General features: G+C 47.0%; 1 protein-coding gene across 7 annotated transcripts in view; it reads right to left on the bottom strand.

Moving 5' to 3' along the window:
• The window catches only part of PLXNB2 (plexin B2), a 266904-nt gene extending 244008 nt beyond the window's left edge, over positions 1-22896 (bottom strand). For 2 of the 7 annotated variants that reach the window (XM_075429278.1, XM_075429273.1), the window contains exons 1-2: positions 22860-22896; positions 14488-14590 (exon numbers count right to left, since the gene is read on the bottom strand). The gene's annotated coding sequence lies outside the window, so the exon portion shown is untranslated. Of the gene's footprint in view, positions 1-14487; positions 14591-22421; positions 22557-22859 lie in introns of those variants that run through there. The other 5 variants (XM_075429274.1, XM_075429276.1, XM_075429277.1 and 2 more) reach the window with 5 other exon arrangements.
• Between the last annotated feature and the right edge of the window lie 491 nt (positions 22897-23387).

The following is a 23387-nucleotide window of genomic DNA, read 5'->3' as shown; positions in this document are numbered from 1 at the left end:
GAAACAACCTCTCGTTATCCTCACTGTTGGGGAAATACATCGTGTGACTCCAAACATGTCAGCTAGCCACCAAAAAGCCCAGCCGAGCTGACGCCTTGAGGTGAAATTCAGCCTGGTTAAGCTCACGCAGAGTACGCGTATTGGCAGCTTGCTTGCTGTGGAGGCTAAGGGTGTTCATCACTGTGTAAAGGTGCTGAAGGAAAGACAAGGCAGCACTGCCATGTGGTTCTTCAAAAGCGATGCTGTAGCAGTCGGCAAATTCAGGGCTCGTCTAAACTCAAACAGCTTCTCTAGGCGGCCTAGCGTTTCCTTTGAAGTATGTATCTATAAGCACATATGGTCCTGGAGCATATCCACACACATTCACCAGAAGGGAATGAGAGTGGGTGGAATATATCAGACTATCCCCAAGAAAGGGAGTGGGAAGAAGAGAGAATAAAAATCCTGGCATAAACAAACAGCTGCTATTTCCAGCCCTCCTGGCCGAAGCCCTCCCCCACCCCGGTGCCACTCTGCAAGATGCCTTGTACAACTTCAGAGACAACCGGAGAAATAAAAGCGCAAGAGCACGCATTTTTGCAACCCAATTATGACCACTTACAAACATGCTGTAAATCTATTCACCACTCAACACACCAGGTACGTCCAGCAAATGCATTTGCTCAGTGTGTACCCAATGTAGCTTGATATTCTCTACATAGCTTGAGTGTGCACATTCAAGCAATAAAAAAATTAAATAAACCAAGCCTGGATTAGACTCAGTCCACAATAGCAAGGAAAAAAGAGTAATTATTGACAGTGGCTTGGTTAAGCTTATAAAAGCTTAACGGAAAAGGATTTTTCCATAATTGCCATCTCTAACCTTTTATCCATGCTCAGTGGGTACATTACCTAAGTCAGCAGGAAGTTTAGCCACTCCACATGAAATTAATAACATTTATGGGCTGACCCATCGCCCACAGCCTCCTCATAGCTTTTTAGAACAAGAGCTATGAAGATGTTTCTGTCCTCCCATCGGGCAACGGTTCTTACCACACGTAGCTGCTTAAAACAAAACAAAACAACTGCCTCCCCCCGCCCCCCTTCAGCAGGCAGCAGTCCCTGAAGACCGAACCTCCCTCCTACATGTTCTCAGGAGCAAATTAAGCTTACCTACTAATTACAGCAATAACAACAAGCTTCTCAACAGCGGGGCATCCCATCTGCTGACCCACCAGCTAGCCCCTGTGCTCGCAGACACGGGTCAGCCCTTACGTCTCTCCGTCCCATCCATTCACCCACCCGCAGAACAGAGCTCGCCGACGTTGAAAGGACGTGTTTCCAGTTTGGGTGCCTATAAAACGGCTGTGGAGAGAACCTGCACACACAAGCGACAGCTTTCAGCCTGACTTTGTATTCAGGTACACGGAGAACAAGATAAACTAGTTTAACCAACGCTGACCCAGTTTCACACTGGAAAGGACCAACACAGACACGAGAAGTGAAAATATATTCCTTAAGAGATGCTGTTCATCTCTTTTGAAATGGCAAGCATGAAATGTTTGAGTCTCTGTGATAAAATTCTAGGCGAGGACCAAGTGGAGCAAAACCAGGTCAGCACTCCGACTTAACAAAATTGTGTTGAAAACCATTAACAGGAAGACAGCACACACGCTTTATAAGATAGCGCTCTCTTCAGTGCCATGGACCAAGAAGAGAACAAGAGAAATCAAGAGGAGGATAAACAAGGCTGGCTGGGAATTGATTGCCGCCTTTGAAATTTTAGTGGAACAGTTGGAGTAAGAAGCTGACTGCAGCTGAACTGAAAAATCGCTACATGTAGCTAGATTACTCATCTACTGTTAAACCAAATTAAAGTGTTCTTCCCACAGGCAAGGCTGAAGGTTTCAGAAAAGCCATAATTTGTAACTCAGCAAAGTTTAGAAGAAAGCTCTGCAAACCTGAGATTAATTTTGTACTTAATGGACACAAAAACAAAGGACAGATGAAACTTCATGTTTGCTCGATACAACAGTAAATACCGCACAGCACGCAGGATGCGACTGAGCCAAGAAGCTGATGAGCTGCGTTACAGAAGAGTTCACCTTATCACGTCCCAGCTACAGCCAACCTTCCTTGCTCTGCAAACCACCATTTCAAGCTGTCACAGAAGTGGAAAAAAATTTAGATTCTCAGCAACCCGGACCCATATCGCAGCCAGCATTAGGAAGCGCTATCAATATGAGTTTGCATGCGCATCTCTCAACTTTTTTGAAGTTAGGCAACGAACTCATCTCTAGGAAGCACGAAAAGCAAGCGTGCAAGGCGTTTTAGTAAAGCGCTGCAGTGAATACTTTTGTCCAATTTATTTTCCAGGAGCGATCGCACTTTGGACAGAAGCCCATTTCTAACAATTTATTTTTCATGTCTGGACAAGGCAGTATCACTTCTACACAATTTAATCTCTTTGCTAATAGACTCAGCCGTTACAGCTGAAATACACAAGCTTAACAATAAGGCTAAAACACCCAGAATACTTAAATCTGAGAAATGTGTTTGCTGGCTTTAGTTCAGGACAAGTAGAAGCAATTGGCTAAAACGCCGCAGACGGGGGAGCTGCGGCGAGACCTGCCAAGAGGTTACATTGGACTCCGCACAGCTGCCTACAGAAATCCAACCGCTCCGAGCAGGGCACAAGAATCAGCCACAAGAAGTCTTTCATGGCCAGCGAAGCTCCTGCAAAGGGCCAGGAAGCACCTGGGTGCCCTGACAGCTCGCCTTGGCTCAGCGCTACCCTAAAATCATGGGGACGCCGGGCCGAAAACCCCCGCGGACCATTTTGCCCACCGCATTTCCCCACATGGTTGTTGCGCTCTGCTTGCAAGCCGCCGTTCAGCCAACAGGCTGCGATTTACCTCTTCACCCTCAAATTTGTTTGGATAAACAGGCTGTCCTTTGTTCCAGGCTGTTACTACATTTACACATTGTATTGTAAATCAGCCAGTACAAAGCAAGGCAGGCCCTTGAATGAAGACACTAACATTTTTGTTCACGGCAAAATTAAACAAGTAAGCGGCACAGAACTCCATTTATAACCCCGGCCTGGAAACAATTGGTTTTTAAAAGGTGAGAGGTTTTTAAAAGTTTACTAAACAAACCTAGCCAGTTACAGAGTCTATGGAGTCAGCTCACAAACAAGTTCAAGGCTGTATAAACTTCCAAAGCAGGGCTATTTCTGAAGAGAACTTTAAACAGTTTAAAAGGTTGCTTTCTCCGCGTTTCAAGGGCCCAAGAATTATTGGCAAGTGATTTAGCTTTTATTGAGTTCACAAATAGAGAGGAATTATTCACAGAGGAAGCGAATGAACTATTCGCCCTGTCTATTAAAGACAAGGGATCTACATAGCACAGAGGAGTCGCAGGACAAACATCAGGAAAAACTTCGTAGTAGTAACAGCTGAGCAGAGGAATAAGCAGCGACAAAGCCTTCCCCATCAGAGGTCTGGAGAAGAGGTTCAACAGACATCCGTAACAAACAGCTTAGCACAGCTGATTCCACCTTACGACAGAGGATGGTCTCTGTATACAGCCTCTTCAGATCCCTCCCCTAACCTGTTTCCCATTATTTTAAATGTTCTTTTAACTAAACTGAGTTTGCTGAGACCTCTCCCATGGGTTGATAGTTCGGTACAGCCCAGCAGAAAAGAGATCTAAAGTAATCATTATCTGATAAGGTGCCCAGGTTTTCTGGAAAGCTATCATCTCAGTCCCATAACTGAGCACATGTCCACAGTAAGCAAAAAATAAAATAAAATTTGTGCTGGCTGATCCAAAGGCCAGGAATAAATTGCATCTGATATTGTCTGCAGTCCAGAAGTGAGGCCCTCTGATGGGATGCTACAGAGAAGCTTCAGCTGGACATCTGCGGGATGTCTTTCACTGCTGCAGACAGCCCCAGCGTCCTTCATAAACACGGAGCTTAAAAAATTATCTTAAGTCTCAAACATAAGTTTGAGTGGCAAAACTATTTTTATTCCTTTGATTAATTTAAGTGGGAAAGAGGCAGAGATGTTATGGATTTGGGTTTGAAAGCTTTTTGCCCTTATTGCAAGAAGTATGTTCAAAAAAGAAATCCTCTACAGACTCCTTTCGGGTACATCTACCATCCGTGGTACAGACAGACTCCACACTTCAGGAGTTTCAGATCAAAAAGAAAAAAATTCAGGAGAGAGAGGACATGCCCCTGTTTGATGCTTTGGAAGCCATCACTGTCCACACTGTAATTCTGATACTACCTGATGGTCCACTTTGACTCTCCGCAGCAAAAGCAGCAAAGGCAAGAGGAGTTACAAGTCCCCACTCGCTCTGGTCTCTGCAGAGACCAGAAAGCATTTGCTGAGCACGATAAAGGGAAGCTCAACCTCTGCTTCACCACCGGCCCCAGCGACACCCACCGCAGCTGGCTGCGGTCGTTTCTTCCCTCAGGCGCTCCCCAAGCATAAGAGCCACGACTGAGGTGACCACCCAAGCCATTGCGCCCTTGGTCATGAAAAAAACCCCAAACCCCAAAACCACACTGATGTGGCTGTGAGCATGGCAACTTCCCCCTGAGACCCTCGGAGCAGCCAGCTCTTAGCGGCTTGCGGGCTGCCCCATCCTCCAGCAGGGAGGGAGGCAGAGAGGCACCGGCACGGCTGCTGGGAGCCCTGGGTCACCATGGCTAAACCCTCCCTCTCCCCAGCGCCACATGCATCCCTGCCAGGTACCTCCTGCAAGCCAAGTTCAACCCCCAGACCCTGATCGGCTCGTGTCACCCCACCGTGCCCTGCCTCTCGCTAAATGATCTACCCTTTATGCCACTTCTCCGTCTTCAAACACATCATTAGCAGATTAATCAGCACCGGAGTGCTTCCCCGACTGCCAAGCATCACTCAGAGCATGACCGGGGCTTTGCCCTCTCTCCTCCCTCTTCCAAGCTGCCCTTCCCTCTCCGAGCAATGTTTCAGGTGAGGACTCTGGTTTCATTCCTGTCACCCGAAGATGCCACAAAACACAGTGAGAGCACCTCACGGGACAAGCGATGCTCTCACCTGAAGCCAGATCTGTTTCTGCCCTGAGCCAACACAGGCTGTATGGAAATGCTGTTTGAGGGAGCAACAAGTAGCCAACAACCCACACCCATCTGATGGTCTGGAAACCCTGTAATTTGTGCTGTGAAGAGAGATTACAGCCCATCTGTCCCGGCTGGGGTACAAAGGAATTCAGAGTGAGTTGTGCTCCCCCTCCTTGCCTCCCCTGGCCCCCTGCTTTGCCACGAAACTAAAGCCAACACATATAACCGTGTCCCTAACTTGCTGACATGATCTGCCACTTTGCTGCTGCTGCAGCCCTTGCAGGGGCCCAGGCACTGCACTTGGGAAACCAAACGTTATCCGAAATCATCTCCCGAAATCTGGCGTGACACGGGCTTTTCCTACGGTTTAGTCTGAGCCTGCGCTGATGGGCTCTGTGTGCTCCACCACCAAGAGTTATTTTCCTGCTTGGAGATAATGCTGCCGAAACATCTCTAAAAACATATCCATACACTTTAATATGAAGCCCCTGCACTAAGTATTAAAGCAACGCTGTCAGATTAAAGGGACTATAATATATTTTTAATACCCCATTTTAAATGCCCCCTCAGATTATTACCCAGGAAAGTTTTTAATGTCTATTCTTGTGGCTCATGTGTGCTTTACCTGCCTGTCCTCCATTTCTGCCCCATTTTTGCCCCAGGTACATGATGCTTACCAAAGTCCATCCAGCATTTTACTCAGCTCCACTCTGCAGCCGATGGAGGTCGGAGGGACCCGCACATCACCCCCACAAACCAAGGGCTGGGGCAACACGCGGCCGGGGTGCCCACGGCGAAGGAAAGCCGGGCAGCAGCCATCCCACAGGGAGGGAACGCGCTGCCGTCCCGGCAGCAGCACCACCCGGTCACCCGCTGCAGGAGCGGCCCTTGATCGCAGACACCGGCTGCTCCTTGGCAGCCGCCTGGGCACGGCCGCTTGCTGCCAACGCAGGATGGGAGTCTGTACTGCAGTTTCATAATGACAGGCAACTCACCCTGTCACTTCCCATTTTAGTAATTTCTTATTCTGACAAGCAGGGACAAATTTGACCAAAAGGTTCCTAATAGCAAGACCATACTGAGTTCTGAACAAAGAAAAATGTGCTTAAAAGCTCTCGACTAGTATCGCTGCGGTGCACACAGACAATAAGGAGCTGTAAGAAGCTTTTCTGTCTTGCGCGTCTTTGACTATAGGGCGACTAAAAACCGGAGCAAAATCAGTTAGCAAAAAACCCCTCAAAATCAAAACAAATAAATATCACCCAACAATATGCCCCCAAAGACACAAAGAAGTAACTCAGTGTTCTTAAACAAAGACAGGTAAGAAGAAAGCGCAGCTGCCCCTGGAAGTGCCACGAGCGGGAGCTCCCGGAGGACAGGACAATAGGGACACGGCGCCCGCGATGCCGCCGCCTCAGCCCTGAGCCCAACAAGTTCCTTCAGCTACTCAGGGTCCTGGCTTCCACATCTGCAGAGTGGGGATAATAACAGGTCTTTACATCACAGGGGTGTTACAAAGATCAATTAGTTAATGTCTGAAAACCGCTTTGAAGATATAGCAGGTGGTGAGTATTATTATGCAAATAACATGATTTAAGAAAATCACAAGTGCTGGATTAATACTAATCCCTTTGATATTTAAAAGACACCATTTTTTCATATTTTAAAGCAGTGAGCATTTATGCTATAGCTTTCCACGGCTGCTGCAACAACAATTTTTAACCTTTTCTTTTCGTGCGGCTCAATACATAAAACTCCTCCGCAGACATCTCCACAAAACCCAATCTCGACTCCAAGCTAGGAGCAGCGGAAGGAATTATGCATGTTGATGAACTGGATAACTAGATCCTCTGCAGGAATATTTCTCAGAGGATCGAATGTCACAGGCCTAACTTACTGTAACAAACATTGCAGAGTCTTTTGGTTTGAGGGCTTTTTTAGGAAGCACACTAATTTCACGCATAGAGGCATTTGTAAAACAATAGAGCTGCTACCTAATGATGCCATTTTATGTGATGGAAAGAGTGGAGAAAGAGAGAAGGATGTGGTTCATTCACCTCTTCCAAGGTTGTGTATCTGAATTGTAAAAAAAAGAATAAAAAATAATTAAAAAATCTGATGTCTAATGACCTCATTTGGTGGTCTCGCAGGAGATCAGGCTGTTGCAATGCCTACTCCAGCTTGCAGCAAGAGGCCACACAACCGCTCCGGCTGCAGGCGGATGTAGGGAGGGGGGCGGACGGCCGCAAGCCAGCCCAGAAACGCAGCCCGGCTGAAAGCTTGCAGCTCGCCACGAGAGACAAACATGAGTCAACATGAGAGCTGAGGTGGGATGGGGACAAAGAACCTAAGGTGAGAAGCAACGTCAGAAACCACGGAGAGAGCCCAGCCAAGACCAGCCGTCCTACTGGTCTCCTGTCTCGCCTTTGCCAGACCTCTCTGCGAAAAGAAGACATCCCACCCAGCATCTAAAACCTTCCCGCGCTTCCAGGACTTCCACTGCCACATCCCCTTTCCGGGAGGAAGCCTGTTTCTTGTCTCCTGCACCATAAAATGTAGTGCAAACCAGCTGGTGTGTTCGGTCTAGGAATCTGTACAATATTGCTGCAGTTTAAACCGGCTTAATATTAACCCCCTCAGGAATGCATGCCTGAAATTGATATTAATGAAACAAGATCAGATACTAACATTCTGTGCGGCCAGTTCCTCAAGCTGTGCTGTAGTGGCAAATCAAATCTTTTCCCAAGTCAACGCACAAAACACAAATAGAGGATGGCAGGTAGTATTGATGTGGGAGGAAGCAGCAGGAGCGTTTTAAAACTTTAGAAGCTCTTAAGCTTGCAGCTGTAGGCAGCTACGCTCCCTTTTCTACAACATTTCCCACAGCAGCTATATTAATAGCTATTCAATACAGTAATAGGATCCAAGCTGTACACTTAGTTGTTGGGGCTTTTTTAATCTCCCGGTCAATACTGAAAGCATTTGGATGCTCTTTAGGAGGGAGGAATGATTTTGCACTCCAGGAACAGCATGGCATTTGCAGCACTCCGAGGAACACCGGCGAAGGATTTCCTCTGCGTGCCTCCACTCACGATTGATGTGGTGATGCTTTGTTTTAGCCGGGTCTGGTTGTACGGATCCACAATTTAATTTTCTTGCGTAAACAGGCACTCAGTGTAACCTTAGTGCATTCTCATTAGTTGAAGTTACATGATTTATGTACAATATAGGTCCAAACCACTGCTGGAGGGTCATTCTTCAGCCAGGAGAGGACCCTAGCAGGTCTCCAGCCACAAATTTGTACGTGTGATTTCTACTCCTGGATCTGTCAGGCCTGGGAATAAAGGAGGAGGAGGCAGCATCATGCTTCTCCCATCTTCACAGGGGATCAAATCCCCCTTTCTTTCTGATCCAAAGGAGAAAATTAATTTCTCAAGAGTACCCTTGCCCACAGATGGCTCGAGGTTTGGTGCACTCCATCTCCACACCTTCAGTTAATTCATCTCTTCTGAAGGTTTTGAGTTTGCGCAACTGCTCACTTGAGGAAAGCAATCCGATTTGCTAGTAATTAGCTACTCAGTTTGAGGTATGCGGATCCATCTTATTTAAGTAGGCCACAGATATTTATAGCTAAAACTAGACACAGGAAAAATACTACAGCACTCTCGAAACTTTCACACGTGCAGCCGCGTCACACCAAAGAGACAAAACCAACTTAGATGTCACCTAGGTTTTTTTATCTCTCGCTTCAAACAGCCAAATAATATGAAGTGGCTGCAAGGACTGCTTCCATTAGCTAACCTTCCCAGCACTCGGCAATCTGCTGCCAGGTTTCTCCAGATGAAAGGATGAAAAATAAATTATTGTCCCCACTATATGTGACATATACAGTCTGAAGAAAAAAGAATCATCTTTAGACTATGAAAAAGATAGGAAAAAAAAAAGGTGCTGTTGTAACTCTGATAGAGATATAGGTAAGACATTGCCTTCTGTTTGACCACAGCCATTCAAACAGCCATTCAGAGGACAAAAAAATATATAAAAATCTGGATTTCTAGCTGGTTTGCTGATCTTTGCACAAGGTAAGCCAGGAAGGTACGGTCTGTCCCACTGACTACTGCTGCCTTTTCTTCCCCAGAAGATGGGCAGCGAATGGGAATAGGTATGTACTGAAGAGAAGGTTACTCTGATAGTTTGTAGCTCAGCCATAAAGCTTTGGACTGCTGATCATCTGGCTTTGGTATGACCTGAATCACATTTGTAATTGTATTTACCTGGATAGCTTTAACCTCATTAAGGATTCACAGGTAAAAAGGGGATCCTGAATCAAATCTCCTAAAGCAGTGTCTGCTTCATGGGGGCTAGTCTAAGCAGAAGACTACCTCAACTCCTAATCTCTCTCAGGTTTGTAAAGAGGATATTCATAACTTCATTCAGGTAAAAAAAATATATATATATATATATATGTCAACTGAGGTGAGGTTCATTTGAACTAAAGAGCAAAAAAAAGTTATTGTGTGGTTTGGGATGTTTGATCTCATGCTTTATTGAAGCACAACTATTTAAATAAAAAGAAATTATTCCAGAAACACATCATCCTTACCTTGGGCTAATATATACACATATAAAAAATATACTCAAATTGTAATATTTCCTCCCCTTTCAGGTAAACATAAGAGCTTAACATGAAATCTGTATTAAAAAAAAAAAAATCAGCTCATGCTGTCGAGGGACTACAAGTACAGCCAAACTAGACCCTTAGAGCCGAGTTCACTGCTCTGCTTTTGGCACAAGTACAACTGAAATATTCCAGAAGACAGAAATGTTACATTCTTTCAGGTGTTTTGAGTTAACGTTTATGTTACTCAAGGAATTTCTATTTAAAAACCCCCGACCTTCAGTAAGTTTCAAAACCTTCACTTGGGAAACATGAAGGGAAAGTTTTCACATGACAGAGCACATTTGCCTTTAAAAACACATCAATTGTAACTATAAAATATATTTTTCATAGTATCTCTAGTACATATAATTTTATATTTATATATATATATATAAAAAATATATAATTTTTTTTAATAACAGAGATCTTATTTCTGAAAAGGAGTAGAGAGGAGTCCACACATATAGCTACTTTTATGAAGTAGTTAAAAATGTGTGAAGGAGAACCGCTCTGGGTTATTATAATACTGCCCTTTGAAGCATGCCAAGGGAGTAAAATTGCTAATGAAGGGTCTTCTTTTGGGACGAGGGGGCTCCAGCTTTCTGTTTGTGCTGCCACACACGTGAGCTTTAAATGGAAGCTGTGCTTGTGCGCATGGCCTCATTAGATTAGAACTCGACTGTTGATTTGAATTCCTGCAAGCCTCCTACACTTGGGACCTGCCCTCCCGCATTTGGAGGAGATCACATAATGGTTATTCCTCTTTACAGCCACGCTGCCCCTTATAGCTGAGCCTCAGGGTTGATAACCTCAGGTCTAGTTTTCACATTTAACAAATTTTCCTATTGCTCAGTTGGCAAAACTGTTCAATACCTAGGCTGGAGCTAAATAAAGTCAGCATTAACCATTTCTTTGTCAACGTTTTGAAGTCCTCTTTTTTTTTTTTTTTTTAAACTGTTGCCTACACCTTCTCCTTGCATAAATACATCATGACGGCATCTGCATATCCTATTACAGGTATCACACCCTGCAACAGCTGTGTACCCACCATTCCAGCACCCAGATTCACTGTTTACAAATCAAACCTGTAAGTGGCACAGTATCAGCTGGAAATCCTTCTAAGCTTCCTCCAAGAGCCTAACAGAGGTAAGAATCCTCATATTTAGTTGAAGCCTGCTTCAAAGTTATTTTTTCTATGTGAAGAAAATGATCTATACTTCTTTTCCCCATGCTTGATATTTTGATTTTCTTTCTCTGCTGCAAGCAATAAACCACCTTTACATTCAATACATGAACAGTAGCTATTTTTAAAAGCTTCTCATTTTACAAGGTTTTCTTACAGCTTCTTAAGAAGATGAACAATCTGTGCAATGGCTCCATACATTAAAATGTAACTCAGGTGTACTAATCTCATTCTCTCTTTATTCATTACTTAAAGAAGAGCTACGAACCATCCTGGGATGCCTTGCACTATGAAGGTAAGGTACAGAAATAATTTCCCAACTGCTCTGTTTACTTTGCCTACCTTGTGGGCAAAAGTTGGCAAGAAAGGACTGAAAGCTGTTTGCTTTGAAATTATCACCCCATTTACAAGATTCAAGAGAAAAGTCTTCTAAAATGAGGTAAGAGGGAAAAGGAAATGACTGTGTGCGTGGTTAACACTACGGAGCATGCTAGCAGTGACCGGGAGGTCATGAGCTGAGAAAAAAAAACAGTGGGTACCAAGAAAGCTCCCCCAGAAAGTGCATATGGACACGGTATTTAGAGCACCCACAGGGAATAAAGGCACTAGCTAGCTCTAGGCAAAACGGCTGTACTCAGTTTAAAGCCATCCGATACTACTCCCAGGGGAAGGGAAGCTACACAAGGGCACCGCTGCTAGGGAAAGCACGAGCTCCACACTAGCTCTGGTTGCAAAAGCTGCCTCTCTCCTGCCTAGCAGGGCCACCCAGGAGGGCATGGGCAGGAAAGCAAGAGAGCTACAGACAGAGGAGGGGCTTAATAACACAAAGAATTTGGCAACAAAATTAGTTTAAGCAGGTCTTGGATCCCTTTTTGTTTTTCCTTCCCCCCTTGCAGCTTCTGGTCATTGCAGATGACACCAGGCTGGGCCGGAGTGTCGATCTGCTTGAGGGTAGGAAGGCTCTGCAGAGGGATCTGGACAGACTGGATCGATGGGCCGAGGCCAGCTGTATGAGGTTCAACAAGGCCAAATGCCGGGTCCTGCACTTGCGTCACAACAACCCCATGCAACAGTACAGGCTTGGGGAAGAGTGGCTGGAAAGTTGCCTGGGAGAAAAGGACCTCAGGGTGTTGGTTGACAGCCAGCTGAACATGAGCCAGCAGTGTGCCCAGGTGGCCAAGAAGGCCAATGGCATCCTGGCTTGTATCAGGAACAGTGTGGCCAGCAGGAGTAGGGAGGTGATGGTGCCCCTGTACTCGGCACTGGTGAGGCTGCACCTGGAATACTGTGTTCAGTTTTGGGCCCCTCACTACAACAAGGACATTGAGGTGCTGGAGTGTGTCCAGAGAAGGGCAAGGAGGCTGGTGAGGGGCCTGGAGAACAAGCCTTGTGAGGAGCAGCTGAAGGAACTGGGGCTGTTTAGTCTGAAGAAGAGGAGGCTGAGGGGGGACCTTATTGCTCTCTACAACTACCTGAAAGGAGGTTGTAGCGAGGCAGGTGTTGATCTCTTCTCCCAGGTAACTAGGGATAAGACAAGAAGCAATGGCCTCAAGTTGCATCAGGAGAGGTTTACATTGGATATTACGAAAAAATTTCTTTACTGAAAGAGTGGTCAGGCATTGGAACAGGCTGCCCAGGAAGGTGGTTGAGTCACCATCCCTGGAGGTGTTCAAAAAACGTGTAGATATGGCACTTCAGGACATGGTTTAGTAGGCATGGTGTCACTGGGTCGACGATTGGAATTCATGATCTTAGAGGTCTTTTCCAATCTACAATTCTATGTTTCTCAATCCTACATTGCAAAAGCACATATGTTTGCAGGACCATGCTGTGAAACACATCAGAGATACAGCGAAACTTTCAAATATGCTTTTTCAAAGCCATTACATATAATATAGCATAATGCCAGATCAGCCCTCCTGTCCAGTTCGTAGCATATCTCCGCAAAACCATCATGGTAGCGCAACCATGGAGCTCCTGGTCAGTGACAGCAGGAACTACGTACAGCAGAGCTGCCACCAAAGACTTCATACCACTGAATGATGGTCTGTGCACGCTGCTAACCCACTTGGAACAGAAATGCTCCCCCCTTCGCCAAGTTATCTTGTGGGTACAGAGAGCCTGATGTGAAAATGCTTTCTAGAAGGCTTCATCCAAGCCAGGACACCTGGGGATGCAGGTCTGCTTTTGCATAGGGGCCTATGGGGAGAAGACATAGGATAGCTAATAGAGTTAGCAGGGTCCCACCCTTCCTGGTCAAGAAGCAGTGCTGCAGCATCCACTTGCCCTACTTTTACATGACAAAAATACCATTAAACTGCATTTTTCATCTACAGATTCCCCAAGGTTCCCCCAAAAGAGGCAATGTAAAAAAAAAAACCCCAAAGAGATTAAATTACCTGCTAAAGGCAGAAGCAAAACCAGAATGCACGCAGTCCTCAGTCAAGAAGCCTACAGGACCCCACTGCATGCAGCAGATCACACAGACAGCTCTCCAGGCACCAAAGCTACATGCGAATCAACCCAGGCTTCTTGTACTCCCGTAGATACCCCCTTTTCGTCTGACCGACGCCACTGAACTATCAGCACAGGGTAGGAGCATCTCAGTGGGACAGAGACATGGTGGCAAACAGCCTGTCCTTGCCAAGTTATGGTGCACAAAAGGTGTGAGCAAAGTAGGAAAGTCTGTGAGAGGGAGGGAAAGGAAGCAAGTATGCAGCCATTTCTGGCCACAAATTTACCAGTCTCCTCTTATCCCAACAAGGTGAGTAATAACGTACAGGAACACTTCAGTGCTGCCTCATTCAAAAGCTCCTCACTTCCAAGGCTGCTAAACCCTCTTCCAATATCAGAGTTCCCATTCAAGTATAACTCAAGTAGATTAATTATGCCACAGACAACAGAAAACACAGGCTGCCTCTTCAAATTATCAGTGGAAAAAAATACCATGAAGAGCTTAGTTTCAAAGATGCTGTTTACATTTACTCACTTATTTTACAGGCCTCGGGATCAAAATGAAAGGATAATAACTAATTGCTACAACTGGGAAAAGCAAATTGGAAAGTCCTTACCGAGTACACCTGTAGACAGTAATTTGAACAGCAGCAGTATAAGCAACACAGATTGCAAAAGTGCAACTAGAAAAGTGGAAAGTGTTACTCTGAGCAATTGAGATACTATGTTTTGATAACTAAGTTACCTTGGAGATGATTCACATGCACAATTTGCTTAATGTCATTTTACACTGCGGGTTCAGGAGGTATAAAAATCCGCATGAGAATCACTATTAAATCACACAGTATCCAGGACAATTACAAAGTAAATACATTTTCACCACAGATTATTGCACTAACTTTGAGACTGTAACATTTCAGCCTAAGCCCAAAGCACATAAACCCCACACGGCTGTGTCTCGTCTCGATGCACCAAGCCCACCACACTGCAGTGCTCTACAAGAGGAGCTCCTCCTTCTCGAGCAAGCAACACGCCACTTTGGCAGAAGAAAGGGAGTATAAGAAAAGCCTACTCAGTCCAAATGAGTTCTCAGCCCACCTGAGCAACACGACCACTGCTGGCGAAAGGGAATTCTTGGGGCTCAGGCTTCTGTGCAAATAGCTTCCCGGATGAAATGTCTTTTGACATGTACTTGTTCCTGCTGGGAGAGATGCGAAAAAGATGCTTCAGAGAAGACACAAGACAAGGGACTGGGCAACATGAACAACCAAAGAGAAATAGCTTGCTCAATGGGTTTACATGTATCCTAAGCAAGAATAATTCTGGAGCTGGCATCTCAAAACATCACAGAAAATTCCTCATTTTTGCATTTGTATAAATGTATATATATAATATATATTAATATATATATGTATATATATAATATGTATAATATATAAATGTATGAATATAATATATATCACCTTCTATTGATTTCACACTGAATACAGCAATTGAAGTCTTAAAGATGTGTTATAACAGTCAACTAACATCACAACCTAGATTTTAAAAACAGAATATCAAAAAATATAAGCCAAATATAGACTAAAAACTAATTAACTGAAAGATCTCAAAAAATATGGTCAATAGTGAGTAACATCACCATGCAACTGCAATACTCCTTTTGCAGTTTGCAGTGACTGGAATTATGCTCTATATTACCTAACTGTTTTATTAGCTACCTGGAAATAAGTATCTCCTTGGTGGTAAAATTAATGGATTACATGGTTTAGTAGCATGACAAATAAAAACAGAAAGGAAATTGCACAGTTATCTCAACTACTTGTCAAGCTGGGCTCATTCCAGCCAAAACAGTCTTCAGACACCTGAATGCAAATATCTGTGCCCAGTAACAAGGAAGGCAAGTAAGGTTTGCAGATCAGAGGACCGTGACCTTACAAAGCAAGAAAACCAAAAGGGATGAAGTGGTCATCATAGCCTCGCAACTGAGCGTCACGCTCAGAGCTTCTGTTGTTCTTAAAAGGGCTAGTGTGGTTCATGGATGCAAGATATGACATTGAATGGAAATACTGCACGGGTTAGGGTATGTAACAGTAACGAGCAACACTGAAATACTGTGCCCAGTCCCATGTTGGATACTCAGAAAAAGATGTTGAAAATTAGAGAACACGCAGAGCAGACTCGCAAAAACAATTGGCATCTAGAGGGGGAAAAAAACATTAGATATAATCAGACTTTTAAAGATTCAGTCCTTCTGATATGCCACACAGACTGACAGTTTACTTGATCTTCTTTTAGGAAAAAAATCATCAGCTATAAAAAACCCTTTAATACAGCCACTAGAAGACTTAAAAGAGACCAACAGATGCAAGTGAAAAGCACAGCAGTCTCCTGTTAGAAATGAGATATAAATCTGAACACGGAGAAACTAACAGGAACAAAATTCTTAAAGATGGATTCTATTTTTCTCAGTATTTTCAGGATAAGAGATGCTTTAGCCCAAGGATTTTTTGGGCCCATGAGAAGCAGCCGAGTGAGATGGTCAGACAACTGCAGGACTTGATGGCTCCTCTGACCATAAACTCTGAATGACAGTCTGAAAAAAAACCCCAAAACACCCAAACTAAGCAAAAAACAAAACCAATAAACCCAAAAGGGTATTGCCCTGCATTTTCACTAATGCTACTGAACACTGAATTAAATGCAAAATGGACTGTGAAATGCTTGCAGATTTTCCCCCACTAAATGTCAAATGAAGAGGCCATCTGTTAATGAACATAAACATCTCCTCTCTGGAGCTTTATCCAATGTACTAACAAGTAAAGTCATCCCACCATGTAGTGCTATGGCATTGCCAAGGCAAGTGAAGTCATCTGATTTTTCATCTCAACAGCTTGGGCGGGCAGAAGGAGACAGCACCTGGAGCACACACAGACAGATATTCCTAGTCACTAAGCCAGCTTCGTGGCTGTAGAGTTATTGACTCTTGAAAAACTTCTTCAAAGTACTCACAAAGACACTTTCTGCCCACGTAAAAGCCTTTCAGACAAAACCTCCTCTATTTAGCATGTTTGGGAGGAAAAGTAAAAATCCCCAAAGTCACCTATTTCAGTTGCTTTTCTAGGTTTGGAACTTTTCCCTGTAAGGGTGACGTGCACGTATGGCAACCCCAGTTAGAGTTCACATGGACTGTTTGTCAGCTCATAAGGGGAAAAGGTCCAGTTGCTGACGATGTGAATCAAAAATCACACAGAACAACTTTTTTAAGCTTTTTCTTTTTTAACTACTTACTACTCCCACGAGATTGGAAATAGAAGAGATAATACTATTGCTTTCATTGCCTTACAATTCACCAGGCCCAACGTTAAGTTTATACCAATTCTCTTGTACTGATCAAATGAACATAGCACTTAAGTTCAACACACGTTGTGGCAACATATTAAGGAAGGACAAATTAACTCTCTTCTGATGTTTTTCATAGAGAAGCTGCGTATTTTGGACTCTCAGTTGCAATGAGCATAACCAGATCCGTTAAAGGGAAAGGCCTAACTATTACAAGCTGAAGGAAACCATAGCCTACTACTATTAACCATTCCAAGCGTCATGTATCTTTAGGAAAGCAGCTTTTATTTGCTGTGTATGCCTAGGCTAAGCCCAAGCAAAAGATTATTGAATTGTCCTGACTCAGGTTGGGAGACCTCACCTTGTATTTCAGTTGCACCCTTTTTACCCAATCAATTTGTTTTATTTTTTATGCCTTTTGCTTTCTTCCTATGGTTGAATACATTTGACTAATCACTATTTTCCCATCTGGCAAACACTGCTTAAAGAACTGGTCCTTCATAAATCCTAAACAGTGATACAGCTAGGAATGTAAGAGCTAGATGTTCTTTCTATACGTCTCTTGCATACATCCGTCAGGAAGAGGTACTATCTTGTCTTAAACTGTCTAGAAGATAAACAAGACTCCAGGGGAAAAAGATGTGAGGAGTTCACTCCTGAAATTTCTACATATTTAAAACAGTCAATTAGTGTAGACAGAAGGTTAAGCTTGAAATGTGAGAAATCTTGATTTCTGTGTCACTTCTCCCAAACTATCACCCTAATGAACCCTCTAGACACAGGAAGATCAGTGTCAGCTTTACAAGACCTTCCTTCAGTCCAAGTCGACTTATAGACCTAATCCATCTTAGCTAGAACTACGCTAGCTAGTCCTACTCAGCAATAAGCATGAACGTACTTTGTTCTAAATAGGTAAGTTCCGTAACAATTCAGCTGAAGTGCTAAAAGTCCCACAGATTTTTATTCAAAGTCATGTTGACCACCGGCAGTTCCTGCGTACTTTATCGGGCAGAGTGCTCCCGACAGGTCTACCTGTGCAGGGCCAGAACAGTGGTAGGGGCAGGCCAGCTTGAGGGGCAAAGCTTCTCCACAGCTTCCCCATTTGTTGTAGGAGTGAGGCAGCTTTTAAACAACTTAAATAGAAAGAAAGACGGCAAGATGACATATCTGCAACTTAAAAGAAACTGTGACTGTCAAGTAATACAAAATCCATTCACTGCAAACAACCAAAATGCCTCCACTTGTTACCCATGCCCTCAAATTAGTGATGCTAGTTAACAAGAAAACAAGTGAGAAGCTAGAAATAAGGTTTTAATTAGATAAATAACTTTTTGAAGAAGACACTCTTAGATCAAATGAATCAAAACTACTGATTTCCCTTGTTTCCAGGATCGCAAAGCTGTTTGCCCGTGGGCAGGCAGAGCAAGAGGGAGTGTCAAAACCAAACCCAGAAAGGCAGAAGCTTGGAAGGCAACCACCAAGGTGAGGCAAGGCTGTAAGCGGCCGGGTGGACTCTGCCCGCTGACGCACGCTGACGCTCCCAAGCCCGGGGAGCCCGGCACAGAGCTAATCATCAATCTGCACCGGCGCCAGCTCCCAGAAGCCAAATTCCAAAGAGAAACCGAGCGTCCCAACAAGCATGTGGCCAGTGACCACAGCTCTGCTGAGACATTCCTGGGGACAAACTCTGCCCCGCGTTACGGCAGCCTCAGACTGAGCAGTTGAGCAGGGGCTGGTCTTTTTAACCATTGTTACCAACAGTTGTTAAGCACAAACTCTTCTGGACATTACGTCAACAAGCTGGCCTTCCGTCCACCATCTGAGAAGGAAAGAAACTCAGAGATACCCAAAACTCATGCACTATCAGAGACTTCACTGCAGAGACAGAAACTGAGAAATACTCAGTTTTGTCAGATAAACAAATCGTTATCTGCCTAGAGAAAATCAATCCTAACCAGCAAGGGCCCCTGAATAGGTCTCCAGCCCGCCCTGCTGCGCCAGGCCCTCTCCCTCCTCCAGCCATCCTCTGGAGCCTCCAGGGGCAAGGACTCCACTGACCCTTTTTATAGCCAGATCTGAGCAGTTTGGTAGACAGTTAGAGAGCTTTTTGTAACACCACGCCACTGATGGGTAGATAAAACAGCTATCTTCAGCTCCTTATTTCCACTTTGTCTGCATGAGTTTTGACCAAAGAGTAGGAGGTTAAACCGCTTAGTATCCAAATGTTGGGTTTTTTTCTAAAATAGACACCCCGTCAATGACTTACTCCAGCTGTGTTCTTTTATATTATTTTTAACAAGGATAAACAGACTAATGCCAAGTCTGAGCCAGCTTCTTAAACAAAACTGTTAAAAGAAATACTCCACTGATTCTAGTTACCCCAGCTTTATTATAGCTAATAATGGCCTCTTTTTTTTTAACTCTAATGGTAGCCATTTAATTAGAAGAGGATCCTCCTACTGTAAGCTGAGCTTCACAACTTCCCCTAGTGTATGAGAAAAACTGCAAGAAAAGCCACAACAAATACCCACTACTGTGTTGAACTAAAAGATAAAGGTGTAGAAGTAGGAGGAACACCACATTGGAGCTGTTTGTTTACTTAATTCCATTTTAATTATTTAGACTCTCATCTCACTAACAGCTGTGCAGGTGCTAACTTTACTTCAAGAAGGACCTACAGTTTTTGTTTGCATAAATCAAGTACACTTAATCAAGTGCACATTAGCTCATCAACACATTGGATCTGATGAGGAATTGCATAAGCGACAATGCCAAGCTATTTTGGTGAATATTCATTATATCTCTGAGGAACAGTCTGACTGGAGGAAAGTGAGAACAAAATGACAGTAAAAGAACTACAGCAATTACTTTACTAGCAGTTAATGGTAACATGGTAACATTAACTGCTTGCTGGCAACAGCTTAAAGTTGCAAACCCCAATTTAAGCTTGTTACCTTAATTTCACAATTGTAATTCAATATTCAGAATGTGACACTAGTGTAATAAATATCTTCATTCAGTGCTTCATAGAATAAATAATTTCAAAGTGCATGAACAGTTCAAAATCATAGCTGTTGCAGAAATATGAACACTTAGTTACTACACCGTCACAAAAATGAAGAAATGTGCACACTATTTTCTCAAAACCAAGCCAGAATCCAAACCCGTTAGCAACAAGTCACTGGAATTTTCTTGCTCTTACTAAGGCGTTCATGAAGAGATCTCCCTTCAAAATGCAATTTGCTCTTAGGGCGCTTCTGCACGCAAGGCAAACAGCTCCCAGTTCTGCAAAGGTGTTTAAAGCCTTTATCCCACGTCCAACAACATCTGCAGGAAAATTCAGGCAGCAGAGGGCTGTGCCCTTAGTGAGGACATTTGACATAACGGGTCTTTAAGTGAGATAGACAAAGCAAGATTTGGCTAAAAGAAAAATCACCTCGCTCACTGGCCAATTCCCAGAACGGATGAAGGAGAAGGAGAGGAAGAGGAGGGCTGTTTGGGTGCACTGTCTGCTACGTCCCTCTGAAACCCAGAACCCTGCATGCTGGCACCGGCCTACTGAGAGGGTCACGCAACCTCTTCTGGCAGAGAGCTGCCTCCCGCTACCACCGCCCACCGAGACACAGTGTGGGGGAGCTCGCTGGAGCCACAGTTGCCGTTTCAGAAGAAGGTAGGTGCTTACAGGGTCTGGTTCGCAACTGCAGCTCGGTTCAGCTGACCCCAGCTGTTTGCCTTGTCCCTCTGCCAGGACAGAGGGACAAGCAGAAGGCTCATGCTACCGGACTTCACAACGTGACACGCTAACACGAACAGCCATAAAATGCAGTTTACATTCATATGCCAGGCTGCAAACTCTGGCAGATTCAAAGTCCAATAGGAAACCAGGCTGAATGGCAGAGTAACCTCTGGCAGAGGGACAGGATGAACAGCTGGATGTCTCAGCTCCTGGAGCAGAAGTCAGAGTCACAAGTGTGTTTATTGCGCTGTCCTTCCCACATCATCGACAAACCAGGGGTACTCAAGCAGTCCGAATATCAAAACTGTTGTAACTGAGTATCACTAGCATCCAAAGCTTCAGGTGCACGTTTCGAGGGCTGATTTTACTACAAAACACAACACCACATTTTGCCGGTTTGACCCCTGCTTCTTCCAGTTACGTCAGATCATTTTAAAAGCTTTTGGTACCAGAAGCCGCCCTTCAAACTCCTTTCCCGAACACCGCCACCGTTTACTCTCCATTTTGGTTTAGGTACTATATTCTGAGAAAGACCATTTTCTCCTCCCCGTGCATTCAGACTAGGTTCCCACGAGGGCTTCAGACCCACGAGTGTTGGAGGCCAGGAGGCCAAGCCAGGCTAGGCAGCAGGCTCTGTCCCTTTTGTTTTGGCTGGAATCGTGCTCTGCTCTGCCTCTTCCACCGCAGGCGGCAGCCCCCCGTGCCCCAGCTGGGTCTCGCAGCCCGAGAGGCGGGCTGGGCATCCAGCGCCAGCCCAGGGTGCAGCCCTGGGTGCTCTCACTCCCTAGCTCCCAGCGAAGGGGTCAGCCAGCTGACCTGCCTGCAGCGCGGCATGCAACCCTGCTCCTGCAAAGCCAGTTACATACTTCAAGCTTTGAAAAGGAGAAGAAAAAAAAAAAAAAAGCGAATTTTCAGCCCATCTTTGGGATTGACGCCTTCAGAGAAGGCCCGTAAAGCAAGGTGAAGCCAGCCCTAGGTACATACCAGCAGCCTGTTAGTTACCAACCTTTGCTTCCTCCTAGATTCCATTGTAATGAGAACACAGCAGTCAAACAAGCCTGTATTTCCCCCGACTGCATTACCTATTCAGAGTTCCCTCTGGTGTTCAGTCAGCTCATCACCACACTCCAGGTAACAGTCAGCGACAAAACGCATCAAGTTCCCCCACAAGCAAGTTCCCACTCCGCGACGGGCTCGGCGGCAGGGACGGGCCAGCAGCGCCGCGATTCCCGGCCCACAGAGGCACGGCTGTTTTCCCCGGGAGACCTGCGAGCCGCGAGCCGCTCCCCCGCCGCCCCTTCCCCCGAGCCCCGGCCGGCCCCGGCGCGGAGCCGACCCGCTTCGCTCCCGCCCGTCCCAGGCGGCCGCAGCCCCGGCGCGGCCCGGCCGCTCCGCGACAGCCGCGCCCGGAGGCAGGAGCCCTTCCCAGCCTCCCGCCGCCACCCGCCCGCACCGAACGCCGGCCGAGTGCGGGACGCGTCATTAACACTTCGGAAAGAAAGTTTAAAGCCGCCTCCGCAGAGGGACAAGACGCCTCGGCAGGAAACGCCGAGGGCTCTGCCGGGCCGGGCCGCTGCCCCCCACCACGCCGCGGGCATTGCGAAACTCCCGGGCAGAGCCGCCGGCCCGAACGGAGCGGAGCGGGGCTGGGCTCGGCGACTCCGGCCGAGGGAGCGGCGGGCACCGGCTGCCGGGCGGGAGGAGCTGCCGCCCCGCGCCACCCCCTGGCCCCGCGCTCCGACCCGGAGCCCCTTAACCAAAACCATCTGGGGCGCGGGCAGCGCGGCCCCCGGCCGCCGCCGGGGAGGGGGAAGTTGCTCTGCCCGCGATTCAGCGGCTCCCGGGTGGGGCTGGTGGTGGGGGGGGGAGACGGGGGGACCTCGCCGCGAAATCCGCCCGCCGCCAACCCCCCAGGTCCCGAGGCGCGCAGCGGCGGGGCCGCGGGCTGCGTTACCTTCAACAGGTGCCGGCGCCGGCGGGGGGGAGCCCGGGGCGGGCGCGGACCGTCCGAGTTGCCCGAGCGGGAGCGGCGGCTCGGAGCCCGGGGCGGTCAGCGGCGGGCTGGGCTGAGGCGCTACGGCAGCCCCCGGCGGCCGCCCATGCTCCCGGCGGGCCCCGCCGCCTCCACAGCCGCCGGAGTCAGCGCGAAGGCGGCAGCGGCTGCGGCCACCTCCGAGAGGAAGAAGGCGAGCGGCGGGGAGCGAGGGAGGGGAAGGAAGGCGTGGAGAGAGAGGAGAGAGAGGAGAGAGAGAGAGAGAGAGAGAGAAAACGCCCCGAGAGAAATTAATCGTCACATGACGGTCGCGATCCGCCGCCGCCGCCCCCCGACAGCCGGAGCCTACGCCGGGGAAACGGGGAGAGCTGCGAGGGGGGGTCCGGGGGGGGGACACACCTGTAGGCGCAGCACATATCCGCCGCGAGCACAATGCGAGACAGGAAACTGAAAAAACAGCCCAGGGAAGGAGAGAGGCTCCCGTTCGTCCCTCCTTCCCTCCCTCCTCCCTCCCTCCCTCCGTCCTCCTCCTCCTCCTCTCCCCACCCCCTGCCCCCGGTCAGGAGCCGCTCGCAGCGCTGCCTCACGCAGGGAGAGCCGGGCGCAGGCGGCAGCCGCACTTTCTCTCCCTTTCCCTCTCCCCGGCTCCGCTTTGTTTTGCCCGCCGGCCAGGCAGAGCCGGAGCGGGGCCGCCCGCGGGGCCGAGCGCTCCCGGGGAGCCGGGGCCGGCGAGCCCGCAGCCGCCCGGGGCCGGGCAGCGGCCAGCGGCGGGGCCCGCTCCGGTCCGGCCCGCAGCCTCCGGGGGGCTCTGCCCGAGGCCCCGCTCTTCGCGGCGGGGGACGGGCCTCGGGGAAAAGGCCGTGGGGTACCCGGCGAGTTCCGGGGCACCCCTGGACGTGTAGGGAACAGCGTAATTCCCACCCGTCA

The sequence above is a fragment of the Opisthocomus hoazin genome, chromosome 8 (assembly GCF_030867145.1).
Source record: "Opisthocomus hoazin isolate bOpiHoa1 chromosome 8, bOpiHoa1.hap1, whole genome shotgun sequence".
NCBI classification, from domain to species: Eukaryota; Metazoa; Chordata; class Aves; order Opisthocomiformes; family Opisthocomidae; genus Opisthocomus; species Opisthocomus hoazin.
The sequence above is the reverse complement of the archived record's forward strand: the minus strand, read 5'-3'. Positions and strand labels throughout refer to the sequence as shown.